At 42.8% G+C, this 19,105-nt stretch overlaps 1 long non-coding RNA gene across 1 annotated transcript in view; it reads right to left on the minus strand.

Annotated features, from left to right (window-relative positions):
- LOC119853839 overlaps positions 1-17,492 on the minus strand; it is a 39,906-nt gene extending 22,414 nt beyond the window's left edge. Inside the window, exons 1-2 of the long non-coding RNA XR_005292242.1 lie at positions 17,423-17,492; positions 16,938-17,068 (exon numbers count right to left, since the gene is read on the minus strand). This is a non-coding gene — a long non-coding RNA (uncharacterized LOC119853839). The remainder of the gene's footprint in view (positions 1-16,937; positions 17,069-17,422) is intronic.
- Between the last annotated feature and the right edge of the window lie 1,613 nt (positions 17,493-19,105).

Here is a 19,105-nt window from a genome sequence, read left to right on the forward strand (position 1 = left end):
AGAAAACCCACTTCAGATATTAATGAAGTTTAGTGGGAGCTCTGATCATATCCTATTTGGTCAAAATGTCCACATGTAGGTATCTAGAGTTAGGCTTTTAAATCACCGTGTAAGAACTTAAAATACACATCCAAATTTTCAAAATTGCGGAGCCATCTCAGCTCCCTCTGAAGTAAATGGGAGCTGTGGATATTCAGACTTTTGAAACTCAGGCCACATATTTAGGTACCTATATAGGGATTTAGGAACCTCACTTCAGGAACACATTTAAAAAAAAAGTCTTGGCCCTGATGACCAGGGAACCACTGATTAATAGAAAAGAAGGCAAATAGGAGCCCAATTTCAAAAACATGAGGCAGTTGAGGAATGAGTTTGCATTCAGCTGGTGCATGGTAGAGCACATAGGGTAAACTGGTGCCTTTCATGCTACTGCCTTATTCTCCAGAATCAAACTTAAAATCTAGTTTTTCTTTTATAAACATTAAAGTCTCCTGCAGCAACTGTTATGGAAATACACTTGGCTGACACTTTTGAGCCTTTCTGATGCAGTGATTCCTGCCTGCATGTGCAGAGTCTGAAACAGCAGCTGAAGTTCTAGCCCCCTTGAAGTCAAGGAAAGGTTTGCCATTGATATCAAGGTCAGGATTTCACCCAGTACTCTGAAAACTGTGACCTGTCCCTTTCACCTCTTGTTCAGATACCCAATGATAACTGTATTGGTAAGTAAAGTGTTATCTATTTCACTGCTCATCGATGCATGTGGGAAAGGAGAGAAAAGATCGTATTATGAACATCTGTACAATCTGCTCTGAACGGTGCTGGGTGAAATTTTTCAAACTAAACTTTTCACCAAAGAACGCAGGTTTGAATCTACTGAAATCTTTTGCAAATTTGTGTTGAATTCACCAAATTCCTTTGGTTGGGGGAAGAATTTCCAAAAAAACTGAAACTTTGACTTTTTTGAAACTAAATCTTTAGATTTTTTCAATTTGAAACTCCCTTTTGTTTCAAATTTTACTTGATTTTTAAAATGAAACAAAATGTTTCATGTCAACCCCAAATTAATTTTTTTCAGTTTGCCAAAAATTTTTTTTAAATTTCTGGTTATCCCAAACAATACGTGTATTTTAATTTTTCAGTTTAGACAGTGAACCAAAAAAATCAGTTGTTCACACAGCTCTGACTATGAGCAACAGCTCATTTTTGCACACCCAGAGATGGTCTGGGAGAGAAACATTGTTTTTCTCCATGACCTAGTCAAAAAAAGGAGCCAAACCCAAAGAGCCTGGCAGAGAATAGAGATCTGAGCCCCTTTACCAAGGAAGAGGCAAGCTCAAGAAACCCAATGGGTAGAGCTTGTCAAAAAATGGATTTTCCATCATTGTGGGGGAAATTGAGATATCAAAAAAAAAATTCTCCTGAATCTAGAAAAGCTAAAATTTTTCATGAAATGAAAAAACAAAAAAAATTGTTTCAAATCATTTGAAACATTTCTTTTCAATTCTGATCCCTTTTAAAATATATACCTAAAATAAAGTAAATTTTGAAATGAAAAAGTATTATGAAATGAAAAATCAAAATGTTTGTTCTGAAAATGGCAAAATAGGACATTTCAGCATTTTCTAAATGTTTCTCCATTTTTTCCCAAAATGAGATTTAACCAGTTCATTACAACTTCACGAAAAAAATCTGGTTTTGTTGAAATGGCATTTTCAGATGGAAGCTGTTTGGGTGAAAGTTATCCAACCTACTCTATTAGGGCATATGAAGCCAAGAAGCAGGACCTCAGCAGCACCCACAGATGTATGTGGTCCCAATAAGATAGAGATGAGCCCAAGCAGCTGAGAGCACGTATGTGATCTATTTTGAGTATTGTCAAAACTGAGCAATGTTTCGTGGGTGGAGTTTATTTAGTAGGTGGATCTTGGAAGAGTAACACCCTCTTTTTACTTTTTTCCCCAGTGTAACTCCTACGGAGAGACCTTTGAGATGTGAGAACAGGTTACTGAAATACATGCAGGTTCAGGGTGGGAATCTCAAAAGTTTTAGAAACAGGCATTTTGGGAGGAAGCCACATTTTTATTTTCTTCTTTGAAATGTACATTTTCCTAATAATCCAGAAGTTTCTTGGTACTCATTGTCTCTCTCCTTTGAGATTCCAAAACAGGGGCCCAATTCTTGCATGGGATTATCAAGAGACTAGAGCTAGAGCTGATGAAAAACCAAGCGTTTATTCACTCTGCAACTTGTTTCAGTGAAACAGCAGCATCTCAGTTAGTGCTGAGCATATCATATCTGTTAATCAGGATGAGTTAGATCAGAGTGTTAATGTTTCTTGACTAGTCTTTTGTCTCTTCTATATCAACAAAGAGATGCAATGACAATCATATAAATACTTTATGCAGGCCTATAATGGAGTGTTTATTCCACACCAGCCTTGAAAGGGTTAATGAGGCTGAGAAGGGGGCCCATTTACTTGACGGGAGGGGAATTACATTGGATAAGCAACCCCTGATTGGGAGAAGAGCTCAGCTAAGAAAGAACAGGTGGGTCTATGATACAGCCAGGAAGTTGGCAGCAGAAGCATGCTGCAGTATGGAGGCCTGTGGTCACTTTCTAGCCTTAGCAGGGGGAAAGGAAAAAAAACAGGCAGAATATAGAAGCTCTGGGGTCCTGGCTGTAAGGGAAGGGCATACCCAGAAGAGAGTGGAGAAAGACCCTGATAGAGGCAAAGTAGGAGCAGCCTAGGAAACAGTAGCAAGGTTTGGGACAGTACAGACCTTGGCTGCTGATTGTAGTATCCCTGGGCTGGAACCTGGGGTAGAATATGGGCCCCGGTTCCCCTACCAGCCATTGCGGGGGTGGCACAGACAGTCTGTGGAGAAGAAGATTGCCTAGAACAGTTGTCCAGTGGGACTTTAGTCCTCCCCTTCCAGAGTACCATAGTGACCTGGCCAGCGGGTGAAGTCATGGAGAGAACACCCCGAGTTGCAGAGAGAAAGAAATGGCAAGGTGCATGAACGAACAGAAGGGGATGTCAGATGTGAGTGAAGCTAATCCCCAGAGCAGCCAGGAGGAGGTGCCTGTAGTGGTGAATGGACCCCATGACAAGGCCATACACTTTTTTCCCATTAGTCCAAAAGATCTCCTGTTAGTGACTTAACATGAGCTAATTTAACAAGCAAGGAAGTCTCTATTTTATGCAGCAAATCAATACAAATGTATCAGGTTTTAGAGTAGCAGCCGTGTTAGTCTGTATTCGCAAAAAGAAAAGGAGTACTTGTGGCACCTTAGAGACAAATTTATTTGAGCATAAGCTTTCATGAGCTATAGCTCACTTCATCGGATGCATTTGGTGGAAAATACAGTGGGGAGATTTATATACACAGAGAACATGAAACAATAGGTTTTATCATACACACTGTAGGGAGAGTGATCACTTATGAGCCATTACCATATTCTATCTGCTACCCAAGATCCATAAACCTGGAAATCCTGGATGCCCCATCATTTCAGGCATTGGCACCCTGACAGCAGGATTGTCTGGCTATGTAGACTCCCTCCTCAGGCCCTATGCTACCAGCACACCCAGCTATCTTCGAGACACTACTGACTTCCTGAGGAAACTACAATCCATTGGTAACCTTACTAAAAACACCATCCTAGCCACTATGGATGTAGAAGCCCTCTACACCAACATTCCACACAAAGATGGACTACAAGCCGTCAGGAACAGTATCCCCAATAATGTCACGGCTAACCTGGTGGCTGAACTTTGTGACTTTGTCCTCACCCATAACTATTTCACATTTGGGGACAATGTATACCTTCAAATCAGCGATGGGTACCCGCATGACCCCACAGTATGCCAACATTTTTATGGCTGACTTAGAACAACGCTTCCTCAGCTCTCGTCCCCTACTCTACTTGCACTACATTGATGACATCATCTGGACCCATGGAAAAGAAGCCCTTGAGGAATTCCACCATGATTTCAAAAATTTCCATCCCACCATCTACCTCAGCCTGGACCAGTCCACACAAGAGATCCACTTCCTGGACACTACGGTGCTAATAAGCGATGGTCACATAATCACCACCCTATATCGGAAACCTACTGACCGCTATTCCTACCTACATGCCTCTAGCTTTCATCCAGATGACACCACACGATCCATTGTCTACAGCCAAGCTCTACGATATAACCGCATTTGCTCCAACCCCTCAGACAGAGACAAACACCTACAAGATCTCTATCATGCATTCCTACAACTACAATACCCACCTGCTGAAGTGAAGAAACAGATTGACAGAGCCAGAAGAGTACCCAGAAGTCACCTACTACAGGACAGGCCCAACATAGAAAACAACAGAACGCCACTAGCCATCACCTTCAGCCCCCAACTAAAACCTCTCCAACACATCAAGGATCTACAACCTATCCTAAAGGATGACCCATCACTCACAGATCTTGGGAGACAGGCCAGTCCTTGCTTACAGACAGCCCCTCAACCTGAAGCAAATACTCACCAGCAACCCCACACCACACCAGAGAACCACTAACCCAGGAACCAATCCTTGCAACAAAGTCCGTTGCCAACTCTGTCCACATATCTATTCAGGGGACACCATCATAGGGCCTAATCACATCAGAGGCTCGTTCACCTGCGCATCTACCAATGTGATATATGCCATCATGTGCCAGCAATGCCCCTCTGCCATGTACATTGGTCAAACTGGACAGTCTCTACGTAAAAGAATGAATGGACACAAATCAGACGTCAAGAATTATAACATTCAAAAACCAGTCAGAGAACACTTCAATCTCTCCGGTCACTCAATTATAGACCTGGGAGTGGCTATCCTTCAACAAAAAAGCTTCAAAAACAGACTCCAACGAGAGACTGCTGAATTGGAATTAATTTGTAAACTGGATAGAATTAACTTAGGCTTGAATGGAGACTAGGAATGGATGGGTCATTACACAAAGTAAAACTATTTCCCCATGTTATTTCTCCCCCCCACCCCACCGTTCCTCAGATGTTCTTGTTAACTACTGGAAATGGCCCATCTTGATCATCACCATAAATGGTTTTCCTCCTTCCCTGCCCCCTCCTGCTGGTAATAGCTCATCTTAAGCGATCACTCTCCTTACAGTATGTATGATAAAAACCATTGTTTCATGTTCTGTGTGTGTGTGTATATAAATCTCGCCACTGTATTTTCCACTGAATGCATCCGATGAAGTGAGCTGTAGCTCATGAAAGCTTATGCTCAAATAAATTTGTTAGTCTAAGGTGCCACAAGTACTCCTTTTCTTTATACCAGGTTTTATTATCTTTTAAGATCTCTGGTGCATTGTGTGTTTGGTTACCGCATGTTTGATTAGATTAATTAAAATAGTTGTGTTTTGTTTATGATCAGGGTCATGTGAATTCTGCAACACCATGCGGCACACATTGCCATGGAATTCACTCCTACCCACAGTATAGTTGTTCCAGAATCTGTCATTTTAAAAAGTTGTATATAAATATGTCTAGTGCCTATAGTTCTGCAGGTAACACTGAAAATGTGATCCAAGTTCAAACAAGGCAATAATGCCCGCTGGTCTGGAAACCGCTTGAAACAGTAGCTGTGAGAGACTTGAATTACCCGATTTGTCTCAACCAGTTCTATGGAATTTGGCATTTTTCCAAGATGCCCCAGCGTTCAGCATTATTGTTGTGGAATTCACCATTGAGGCAGACAGGCATTTGCATCTTTTCTGTCTCCATGGTCTGCTAGGCCCTGCCTGCAGTTACTTCTTATTCTCTAGTTTTCCCCACCAGGTGGATTTAAATGGATTACAGTGCATGCTGAAATGGTCCTTGGAGTTACGCAGGTATGAGGTGTCAGAAGTTTAGGGAGGTGAGCTGTGATAACTGCAACACTGTATATAAACTGAAGCTTAGGAAGCAGAGGACATGAGGCGCTGAGGCTGGCTACAATTTCCCCCACGTTCCCAGGATATATAGGGGGAAGGAAGTTCTGAAGGGGCTCTCGTAACAACATTACAGGGTTTAAGTGCTGGGGAATAGTACTTGCTGCCTGAGATAGTAGCACAAAAATCCATTATCCCCAAAAAATAATCACAATCAAAAATAATTGTGGCAAATTTACACCAATGATTATTTTTGTGTGTGTGTAATGAGGAGATAGGTATGAAAGATTTCATGAGAGAATAAGTCAACATTTCAGCAGAATGTAGGAGTTGCTGAAATGGAATTTGATCCTATTGTTCATGGTGCCCCACCTATAATGCATCTAGGGTTTTCCAATGAATTACAGATACTTTCTCCCTAGACATTATAATCCACAACAGAGCTTTGGTAATTTCTTCCTGATTACCCCAGTTTTAGAGACTTCCCACAACTCAGCATGACTGAAGTGTCTCAGTCCAGATACATCCTAATGTGAGACCTATGGGAAATAATCCAACAAACTCTCTGTAAAGTTATTATAGAGATGAGCAAGCCAATGAAAATTTGAGCCATGATCAAGCTGAGTGCCTGGTTCTGTTCCGGAGAATAAGGAAGAGCCAAGCCAGGGAGTATTCTGGCATTCTTTCCAGAATGCACAGCAACGTGTTATTTACCACAATATTTTTTGGTCCTATGTGTTATCTAATGACTGCTTGTGTCTTGGCTTACAGACACAAACTAGACCATTGGTTTGGCTCTCCCTTTGATTTTTCTGGTTGGCGTAGGTCTGTTTAAAGGGTAAAAAGTGCAGCTCCTATTCCATCTAACAAGGTATGCTTTCTACATCTCTAGCTCAGACTAGGGCCAAATGTGGTGTTCCATTTTGTAGCCTTTTTATTATAGCAGTGGCTGCTAGTGGCCGTTACAGTTGAGTTTGTAAAACAGCCGCTGTTATAATACTCTGTTCTAACACACAACTTTCCAAAACGTTCACTCCTGAGACTGAAATTTTCCATGCTTGGTCTCTGCCTAAAGGTGAATTTTTGTGGAAAGCCCAAAGAGAATGCATTCAGCTAGCTGTTTTGGAGTTATAAAACTATGAGAAGAACCACATTATTTTTCCCATAGGAGAAAAATAGTTCTTGCTCTCCCCCTCCCCCCTTAGGAATAACTTGAAAACGACTGAACTTTTCAACTTTTACTCATGCATAGTCTCAATGAGTACTATGTGCTTTGAAGGGGGGAGGTGGAGTCAAGGCTGCAAAATTGGAAAGCTGTGAACATTTGAAAACATGCCATAGTGCATAAGCATAGAAAAGAGCCTTAGCTTATCAGCAGTGATCTTAAACATGGATGAAGTACGTAGGCATGTGCAAGTAGTTAAGCGGATAAGTGTAGCCATCTGAAGTTGTCTAAATATGCAAGAGCTTTAGTAAAACCCGCCCCACTTCCTCCACCTTTTTTCTGTCCCACAGAGTCTTAGAAGAACGAGCACAGGACTGGGAGCAGGGAACTCCTGGGTTCTACTGCCTCCTCTGCCACTGATTGGCTTTGACAATGCTTTGCACCAAGGACCTGGTCCCCAAAACACATCTGGTTGCACTGCTTACTGTGGGTAGTCTCATTGGAAACCTGGAATCCTGCATCCGGTGCATTAACCCTGGTTCTAGATAATTTGTGAACTTCACTTTCCCCATCTGTAAAAAGGGGACAATGACATTTCGGTACTTCAAACGGTGGTTGTTAGGCCCAATTAAATAACTTTTGGAAAGAGCTATGTCATTGCCTGATCCTGAACCGGAGGCGGGGGCGCACTACCTACCAAGGATAGCACTACAGCCAAAAGTACATATACTCATGTGCAGAATGGGAAAGAAACTAGCTTTCTATGGACACTTGTGCTAGAAAAATAACTATACAAATGTTTGTGACAAGCCTATACAAAATGGGGGAGACAAAAGCTGAAGCAAAATTATTCATGCCTGACTAGGACACAGTGCCCATCATGCAAGACATTTAGGGTACATCACACAGTGAGCGGCAGCCCACAGCAGCAAGTCTCTTAGCCTAGGTCAAGAGAGTCGAGCTCGCGCTCTGGTGCTTGCAGTGCGGATGTTGCAGCTTCAGCTGGAGCTCTAGCTGTACAACCTCCTCCCTAGGCATCAGAGCCAGAGCTCCTGCATAATATGCACAATATCTACACAGTTATTTTTTAGTGCTGTAGCGCAAGCCAGAGTCTGTGACCCAGCCTCTGAGAATCATTGCCTCTTGCCGTGACTTGCTTAGGCTCTGATTCTCAGTCCACAATGGCTCCTTTACTCTTCCTCTGGCACCATATAGCTTCAGTAAACTAGATGGAACTGGCCTCTGAAGAATGACCCCAACATAGTGGGCTTCTCTGGGCAATACAGGGCTTTCACAGTTACTGGGAAGAGGTGTGCAATGGGAGGAGTACACTGCACTCTGGCTGTCCTGGGCTGCTGTAGCAACCTATGGGGGTGCAGGAGAGTCATTACAAGCAATCATAAATTAAAAGTAGCCTCCAGAATCCAGGGAGGGTACAAGTTGGTGTAAAGCCTCCTTTGTCCCCATCCTGAGCTACACTGAGCTTAGCTTAGCTCAGCGCAGCTCGGAATTGGGGCCTTACTTTCCTGAGCCTGTTTCCTCCTCTCTATGGAGAAAACGATAGTACGTGGCCTCTCAAGGCCCTCTTAAGTCATGAAAAACTGGCACTCAGCAAGTGGAATGCTTGCTTGGGGAGGTGTGAAGGTACTGCACTGGAGCACGAAAACTATGGATTGTAGCCTTGCTTACCTCAGTGAGAGGGGGAGGGAGGAAGGGCATAAGCAGTCAGGTGTCCATTCTGTGTCAAGAGGATATTTATTTAAAGACCTCTAAAATAATGGTTTTGATTCTCCTTAAAAAAATCCAGACAACACAAATTCAGATAGTCATTCCTTCCAAGGGCCCAGTTTGGTTTGAGAGCCGAGGTCTAGCCTGAACTACCTTGCTTGGGCCAGGGACCTGGTTCTCTGCAGCCTTATGACTTGGGAAGTCAACTTTGTTAACCAGTCTTTTCTCCACCCTTCACTTTTTCATGCTGAATCTTTCCCCTTCCCCCATTTTTTCCATACATGACTTTGGTCACCTTTCCCTTCAGCAAGAACAAAGCGGTCACCAACACCAGCCACCCATACAAAGCCACAAATGACACACAAGAGAACAAACCAATAAAGTATGATTCTGCAGGGCTTCCATTCACCTAAATGGAAAGCTCCAATGCTACATTTGGCATTGTGTGGCTGTTTGAGGCTATGCCCAGTCACATGATGCAAAGATGAAACTACTAGCAAATACTGCTTGGCTTCTGCAGGAGCCAGACGAAACCAACTTTAATGAAATTCTAATACCCCGAGGTAAGAGCGCACAGCTCTCTTTGAATATAGCAATAATGCAAGAACTCAGTAATGAGAATCTGCTTGGACTACAATCCTGAATGGCAGATTGCTCTGTCGCACCAGGAAAGAAAATTCCCCTCCTCATATACAAGCGAACTCACTATCATGCTACTGACACTGTGTCCCTGATTTCAGAGGTGCTGAGCATCCACATTTCCAGTGAAAGTCAATAGGAGCTGTAAAGCAGACACTACAGGCCAGAATCTGTGGCTGTAAATTGGCATAGCTTCATTACCTTGAACAGAGCTCTGCTGGTTTACTCCTGCTGTGAATCTGGCCCTATAGGTGAACACAGGTATTGGGTCAGCTGTGGTGGAGGAAACTTAAACAAGGTGAAGTGGGAAGGAGTGGGTCAGCAATAGCTGACAGGACATCAAACGTGTAGATTCCAAAAAATGGCAATACTCTGCATCTGGTGCCCAAACTGAAGGAGATGAGTTACTTTTCTCTCCCTTGGGTGTGTGATTTCAGACAGTGGGAGTCTAATATGGTATATGCAGCTCATAGATGTCACTGGAAAACAGAGGTGTAAGTAGCTTCCTTGAGGCATTGTGGTCCAGTGGATTAGTCATGGGACAAACTGGGCCTAGCTAGCCACTCAGTGAGCTACTTTAACCTCCTGATGATCTGTTTGGCCATCTGTTAAATGGGGATATTAATTATTCACGGGCTGTTTGGATAAATGAATTAGTTTGTACAGTGCGTTGAAAATATAAATCAGAACACACTAAGTATTATGAGGTGCCACCTGCACCTTCATTCAACAGAGAGCAGCATTGTACAGTGAGAACAAACATCTTTCCCTGCATTCTCAGTGCTGCCTTCCACAGAGTCAGAGTTGGATGAAACTAGCATCCTTAAAATCTTGTGGAACAGTTTCTTCCATCCAAAAGAGTAGCAATACCTTGTGCAATCTTTGCAGCAAGTCTTTGTTTGTACATTTCTAGATTTCAACAATCAGATCCTGAAACTTTGTTGTTGGGAATCTTTTTGATGCTTTGTTTAAGGTCCTGTAGTGTACATTTGGCATCCAGAGAAGTCACAACTCCAAACCCAAGCAATTTTTCTAGCACATGGTCTACTACAGACTCCCTTGAGTATATCATTCCATAGTGCTCAATCCACCTTTCCAGTTGCTTCCCTTTATCAGTTATGATATTGCCATCCAGATCTTTCAGCAGAGCTGTCTTATGCTTTATCGACCCAATGGCCTTTCTGATGCCCTCATACAGATGACAGACAGTTGTATCAGCCACCTGTTGGATGCTGTTGCAAAATTCTTGAGCATACCTCCTGGAAGCTATTTGAACAATCTTATGAGCTTTTCTTAAGCTGTTGAGTGAATCAATAATAGGCATAAACTTGTAGGTGATCAGGGCAGATCTTTTCCTCTCAATGAGTGAGAATAATATCTGCACACGGTCTATGAACCAGTCGATATTTTCTTAGTAATAGTAATGTTTCAAAAACTCGTCTGCCACATTGTACATGTGTGTCTTCAGGACTTCCAATGCATCTGAAGCAGTTTCATTTGTTCTGGCTGACTTTGCTGCTACTTCATAAAAAAGAGGTTTCTTGACAGGATCATTGATTTGGCACAAGTAAATATGAGGTTGTACTGCAGCTTTATTATGGTGAATCCTCTCAACTTGAGATTTCACTTTGCAGCAGACGAGAGTGGTCTGTGTCACAATCTCTGCATGGGAAGGATCATGTATGCAAGATATCTTTCAAATATGCAAGTCTTGTGAATCTTTTCCTGGGCATGACTTTAAACTGCATCCTCCACTGCTTTGGGATTCACTCCAACTTCTTGGTTGAAGAAAGGCTAAGGGATCTCACCCCAACAGAAAAGGCGTTCATGCTGAAGCGATAGGCAGCTCTATTCAGGTTGCTGTATGGCAGAAGCTACAATCTCTGTGTCATTGAATATCCAGACTCACTCTGGCCTTTGGATTCTGGCTCAGTGGTCTAAAGTGGGGACGACAGGTCTATGGCAGCCTCCACTCCTCCATAATTTTACCTAGGAGTATGCGCTGAAGGTCTTGGAAAGATGGTCACAGGGATCTGAAAGATGCCTAAGGGAACTGGGGCAACCACCAAGATTTCCAAATAGCCCTGTTTAGGGATGGCCTGCTTACCTCATGTGAGGGTGGCCCTAGAAAAGGTGGGTCAAACAAGCCCTGCCTCATTGTTTACATCTGGCTCAGTTTTTACAAACAGAATTGTTTGCTGGAATATTTGGACTTTGACCCCTGAATACGACTTTGATCTGAATTCAGATTTGAGGAAAAACAGCTGCCGAGTAATGAACTTGCACGTTTCAGAATTGATATTGCAGCTCTTTCAGAAACTCGACTCTCAGACACAGGTTTCATAAGGGAGAAGTACTACACCATTTACTGGCATGGCAAAGGAGTAAGAAAAGAGTTTGATGTAGATTTTGGTATCAGAAATGATCTTATGTCATTGTGTGACACTCAGATTGCAGTGTCCATATGTATCATGATTCATGACACTGAGTTAGTCTACAGAAGGGATTCATTAACCTTGTCAGTGTCTATGCGCCAACTCTGCAGGCTAGTGATGAGGAGAAAACAGCTTTTACCATCAGATGGAAGAACTGATTAGCAGGATTCCATGGAAGGAACCAAGCCTAGTGCTTGGAAACTTCAATAGAGTTAGGTACAATGCCGAGAACTGGCCTGGGATTCTGGGTAGGCATAGCATTAGATGTATGAATGACAATAACCAGAGAGTTTCATAGATAGATACTAAAGTCAGAAGGGACCATTATAATCATCTAGTCAGACCTCCTGCAAAACGCAGACCACAGAATCTCACCCACCCACTCCTCTGATAAACCTCTCACCTATGTCTGAACTATTGAATTCCTCAAATCGTGGTTTAAAGACTTCAAGGAGCAGAGAATCCCCCAGCAAGTGACCCATGCTACAGAGGAAGGGGAAAAACCTCCAGGGCCTCTTCCAATCTGCCCTGGAGGAAAATTCCTTCCCAACCCCAAATATGGTGATCAGCTAAGCCCTGAGCATATGGGCAAGATTCACCTGCCAGATACAACAGAAAATTATTTCTTGGGTAACTCAGATCCCACCCCATCTAACATCCCATCAGGCCTATTAACATGATTTTGGTAATTAAATATTCATGGTAATCCCATCATACCATCTCCTCCATAAACGTATCGAGTTTAATCTTAAAGCCAGATAGATCTTTTGCCCCCCACTGCTTCCCTTGGAAGGCTATTCCAAAACTTCACTCCTCTGATGGTTAGAAACCTTCGTCTGATTTCAAGTCTAAACTTCCTGGTGGCCAGTTTATACCCATTTGTTCTTGTGTCCACATTGGTACTGAGCTTAAATAATTCTTCTCCCTGTCCAGTATTTATCCCTAATATATTTATAGAGAGCAATCATATCTCCCCTCAACCTTCTTTTAGTTAGGCTAAACAAGCCAACCTCCTTGAGTCTCCTTTCATAAGAGAAGTTTTCGATACCTAGTAGCCCTTCTCTGTACCTGTTCCAGTTTGAAATTTATCCTTCTTAAACATGGGAGACCAGAACTGCACACAGTATTCCAGGTGAGGTCTCACCAGTGCCTTGTATAACGAGCTCTGTGCCAGTCAAGGCTTATTGGTGACTAATACCTTCTTTGCTGGGCAACATCAGAAGAAGATCATGAAGACACCCAAGGTACAAGCATCGGCATCATTGGGACTTGGTATTTTATCTATACTGCAATTAAACTGCTCCTTAGCCCAAGCCCTGTGAGTCGCCAGCCATGGGTTTTTAATTGCCGCGTAGATATACTCTCTGGGGCTTTGCAGGGACACAGAATTGCTTGGGCAGAGGTCTATACATCCCAGTCACACCACCTCACACCCCTTCTATCCTCCGGTTTGCTCCACTTTGGAAGTGTCCTGTGTCCAGTGCTGCCCTGGAAGAAGTAGAGAACTAGTAGATCCAGCTGTGCACCTGGTATAGGTAGGATACTGTTCAGGGGGATACTCATGTCTGCCCTATGGCCCCTTTGCACCAGCCTAGCTGGAAGAAAGGGGCTGCAGTATGATGATTTAGGCCCCTGCTGAACTACCCTTCTCCTTATTTTGAATAAGGCTATAAAGGAAATGCCTTTTATATCATGATTTGTCAATTAAGTAGGCCCATACTTTAATGCATAAACACAAGAAGGCAGACTTAGGTTGGGGCTTTCAGCCTTAACTCTGCCTTTCTTGTTCTGACTAATTGGTTTCTCAACCTTAACATTGCATAATAGCTTTCTGTTCAGGACATACAGTAATCCAAGGCTACATCTTCACTGTATGGTTAATGTAAGTGATTAGCACTCCAGTCAGAGCACCCACAATAGCTTAATTCAGGTGTGAATGTCCCCATTGCAAAACCCTACCCACAATACCAAGTCCTCACTGTTTCTGCACTCACCCATATATGTCTGGGGCATGTCCTATGGTATTATGTGCTGATATTCTCTGGGATTCTTTCCCAGGCAGCTATGTCAATTTGAGTGGAATTGTGGGAAGGACATTGGAGGACTATTATTAGCACTTGAGTGATTTTATTTTGTTTGCCTGCATCCTCATTGCAAACTGGGTGGATTCCACACCAAGTTAAACCAGAGCCGGGTTCTAACATCTACCCACAACTGATTAAGATAGCTTAAAGCACCTCCAAACCCTGCTCAGAAGTTGCTTGGGCTAAAACCTGGTAAGAGCTTGGGTTAACTATGCAATAAAAAGCCATACCCCAAGAGCTGAGCTGGTTGCAGCATAGAGTAATGGAAATAATTTTCCCTTTTACAGTCCACATCACATAAAAATTGCCTCCTTCTTTCTGAGTGGGTTGGAATCACGTATGCACTTTATTTAATAAAATTCACCTTGCTATTCTTTCCCACCCCCACTCCCTTGAAATACACAGGAAAATTGTAACAATACTTTGCCCACAGAGGAAAGGAAGGTAAGTTTCTCCATGTAGCGAATATTAGGCATTTCACCTGCAATAACTCCTTGTGAGTACAATGGTGCAGTTTTATTTCGAGTGCATCTCCTCCATTTCACTACATGGCCTACACCAAGTGGACACCAGTAATCTTTGCAGCCTAATGGAAGGGGATGGGGAAGTTGGTCATGCAGTAGCAGCTGCTTGTTTTCAGCAGCACCACTGGAGAGTTTCTCACATTCTCCTCCTCCGCCTCTTCCCAAATGTTCAGCCTGCTATGTGCAAGCTGGGTGTTTACAGTTCAGGGCTATGGAGGAGGAGGAAATATTTTGCCTATTGTTTAGTGACGTCAATGGCTTAGCGCCCAGTCACTTGAGGGACTGGGGTGCTTAGTAAATGTCAGCACAATGCTGCTAGTGCATGTGCCTTACAAATCTGCTTTCAATGCATTTAAGGTCTCCCCTACAGGTTAGATCCAATTGGCATGACAGGCTGGGACAAAGGGGCATGCATAGCTGAAGAATACCCATGAGAGTGATTATGCCTCTATTTGCATGGGGAATGGGTTACATATGGATTTTTATTAGGTATTAAAGCCATCTCTTTCCCTGCACCAAGCTCTTCTCTCTCTAATTTTATTATGATACAAATAAAGCTCTGAAAGGAAATTGACAGAGTCTGAGAATTTCACAATAAATTGAACAGCAATGAGTCATAATGAGATACTACATCAACGTTTCCCAGCTCTGCCAGTACCAGGTATTGCTCACGGAACTGGAAACTAGCTTGTTTGTGTCTATTTTTTTGTCAGAATCAAAGTTGACTCTTGAATGGGAGAGGGGAGTTATATTTACGAGGGCACAGAAGAAATTGTTACTGTGGTTGATGTTTCTGACTGGGGTGTCCAGAGGCTAAAATTTGGAAGCTAAGCTCTAACCATTTGTTTTGCATCAAAGACAAAGGCATTTTTGAATTGTGAATGAAGAGCTTGTATCTACACTTTGTGCACACAAACAGGAAACTTCACTTGCAGACAAGCAGTTACCTGTTCCTGTGGGCGTATGTCCATTTGCTTATTTAAATAAATAAATAAATAAAACCAACCTGTGTGCACACAGGTTATGAGGTGAAATTCAGGCACTCAGTTTTGTGAAGCATTTTGAGATCCACAGATGAAAAGCACTATATAGAAAATAGGCATTATTATATTCTCCTGATGTGCCAAACAATGTTCCATTCCACAAAAAAATACAGGTTCAGTTACACAAAGTGGTGTGTGCAAGTTTAACATTTGGTTTTCTATGCAGTGAATATTTGAATCCTCCCCCCCCCATACATACAGACACACACACACACACACACACACGCTTGGATTACAAACGGATGATTTATCATCTTAACCACTTTGGCCTTCTGTGATTGTTTGTATTCTGACTGGCAGTCCATTTCATGTTTGTTTTCCTCTTATGCATACTCTGTACGTAAACAGTGGGCAGCTAAAATATGGCCAAACCATTCCAGAACAGATCAGAATCCAACATCAAGTGATCAAATACAATTTTTTTAAATTTTCTTTGAAGATAGTCAAAATGTTAAGCACCTGGCAAGATTTCCAGACAATCTATTTAAAATGTGGATTGGTTCCATCCTTCTGGGATTCTCAGCAAGGAAAGACTGTTTAGTTTCATTACCATTATCCTAGTTGCTGTGTATGGTGCCTTTAAGGGAATATGCTGTGAGAGGCAGATTTGTCACCATCTTTAGTCCTTTAAAGGTTAAATCTGTCATGTTGGGTGAGTGGATTAACCCTAGTTGGGAGAGTCCAGTACATCTTCTGCAAAGAACTGCCCATTTACATACAAGTGTTTTATCAATTTCTGTACCAAATGCAACAGGCGAGATACTACTTTTGCCTGTTAATAACTTATAGAACTCAGTTGTTCCTCAGGTAAAAGTCCCTTTTTGGAATACCCACTTTATCCAAATCATCCTTTCAAAACTGAAGTACCTGCTTGGAAGTGCCTGCTTGGAATTTCTTCCTACAGTAGTCTTGATTCATAGCTAGTTCTCAGTTTCGGAAAGAATTAGTACATTAAATGGCTTTTCCAGTTGCTATTTGCCTCACTATCCTTTGTGATTTTAGACCACTGGAGTTCATAATTTGGAAAGAAAGAGGAAAAAGTAGAGGAGTCTTGAATATAAACAAAGTAAGGAGGTTGAGAGACTTCAGAGGAGGAGAGAGGCAGGTGTGATAAGCAAAAAAAAGTTTTGCTTGACATGTGAATGCGCTGGGGAAATTTAAGTCAATTTTTTCCACATGGGGAGAAGGTGATAAAGAGGGATAGAGCTTTGGGGAGAAGATGGAGGAGGATGTTGCAAGGGAGGCATGAGAGAAACAGTGGGATGGGACAGGCTGGGGGAGTGGAAGATAACCCAATGGATGTGAGGAAACAAAAGAGAACATTTTAAATGACAGAATAGAGGCATGTAATTAATTGTAGTAGGGTTGGCATAGAGAGCCCTTAAGAAATATTCCTTACCTTTTTGTCTGAATGCAATGTGGTCACACTCCTCTCACAAGCCCCCCCTGGCTGAGTGCATGTGCCTGCACACTCTGATTGTGGTGGGTCTTCAGTGACTCAGCCCTCCAGTCAAGTCATACACAATCTGTCTGTGAGATAAAAGCAACACAAACCCCTTTCAGAATACAAGTCCAACATGGGCCTCTAAGTTTTTGCCTGCTCCAGAATAGAGCAGGGCCCCAGGGCTCCTTTCTTGGAGGCAGTGTCTTCACTATCTCAGGGCCTTTCTGGCCCCAGCTCTGCAGCTGGGCCACTACAGTTCAGTCCCCATTCTGGTGTGCCTCAAAGTCCAAGCCACTTTCCCGGTGGTGGTGGTGAGGGGGGTCCCAGCCCAGGAATCCTATAGATAGCAGCCATCTACAATGTCCCTTTAAATAAACTCTGTTGCTGCTATAATTCCCTGAGCCACTTCTCCATGGCTCCTGCACATTCTTTACCCTTACCTCAGGGCCTTATTCTTGTGGAGTCCTAACAGCCAGCCTAGACCACCATCCAACCACCACCAACTCTAGCAAGGAACTGAACTCACTCTTGCCCTGAAGCTCTTCTTATACTGACCTGCTTGACCCTGATTGGCTGCTTCCCACACAGCCGCTGTAGACAGCTTGGAGGACCTCTCAACTGTCCTTTTCTGGGGCAGGGTGTGCCATGACCACAAGGCCTCCAGCAGGGGGCCTCAGGGCCTAGTCTATTCCAGCACACTGAAGTAGTGAGGTTTCAGAGTAGCAGCCGTGTTAGTCTGTATCCGCAAAAAAAAAAGGAGTACTTGTGGCACCTTAGAGACTAACAAATTTATTTGAGAATAAGCATCCGATGAAGTGAGCTGTAGCTCATGAAAGCTTATGCTCAAATAAATTTGTTAGTCTCTAAGGTGCCACAAGTACTCCTTTTCTTTTTGAAGTAGTGAGGTTATTCCTTTACTGTGTGAACAGAAAGGGATGGCACAAATTATTTGCTGTTAATCAAAGGCAATATTCTAATTCAAATTACTAACTTTCCTGTTCCTCATGTGTAGAATAACCTCTGGGCTAGAGCATGTGGTATGAGAAACTGACTAGTGTATACACCCAAAATATTTAAAAATCAGGATTCACAATAGAATAACAAAAATGCATTAAGCTGTCTGGAGGTCTTGGATGTATGAATCATAATGCCCACTGTCTGGGAAGTAGGGTGAAGTTTCTTAGAGAGTTACAGGTGTGGGAACCTTTTTATTGCCAGTGATACTGCCTAATTGTCTAGGCTTAGAAATGAGGTGAAAAGGAACTGAGGCTTTACTCTGAATGCAGGGACTAACAGAGTCCAGGCTAATTTTTTTCAAAGCACTTCCAAATAGCATTTCCTAGGTCTTGCCCAGGTCCAGTTTCAGGCAGCTGTTCTTCATCTAGAGGTGGATCACAGGCATTTTAAGATCCTTGTGATAGCATGTTATTGTAACCATGAACCACAATTTGAGAATCTCTGATCTATAGTGTCTATGGTAAAATTATACACCATGGGCTGCCTTGTTAGCTTTTCAGACAAAAGAATTTCTCAGTCCTCACAAACATTTATTTTAACCCTGAGAGACCAACTTCCCAGACAGATTTCAGGGACAGTTCCCCAGCTGGTGTGAAGCAGAGTAGTTCCATTGACTTCAGTGGAGCAACATCAGTTTATACTGGCTTAGAATCTAGACCTTGTTTTTGATATCATAAGTGTATAAAACATAATAATACAGTACCTAACATTTTGCATACCTCTAGCACCTTGAATATGAGACTGTCAAAGGCTTTACAAACATAAAATTAATCTCTTGATAAGTAGTACTTTCCCCATCTGTAAAATGGGGATAATAAGGCACAGAGAAGTTAAGACCATTAGGCATCAGCTTTTGAAAAATTTCACCTTAAGAGACTTCCACAAAGTCTCACACTGAGTAGTTAGTAGAGCTGGGAAATACCAGTGCATAGGTGCTGGCTTTTATTTTTCCCCAAGGGTGCTCCACCCCTTCTCTGCCCTGAGGCCCTGCCCCCACTCAGCCTCTTCCCTTGAGGCCCTGCCCTTGCTCTGCCTCTTCCCACCTCCACTCTACCCCCGAAGACTCCTGCCCACTCACCCACCACTTGCTGCTCTCTGCCCCATGC

Source organism: Dermochelys coriacea, chromosome 3, assembly GCF_009764565.3.
Source record: "Dermochelys coriacea isolate rDerCor1 chromosome 3, rDerCor1.pri.v4, whole genome shotgun sequence".
Lineage (NCBI taxonomy): Eukaryota > Metazoa > Chordata > Testudines > Dermochelyidae > Dermochelys > Dermochelys coriacea.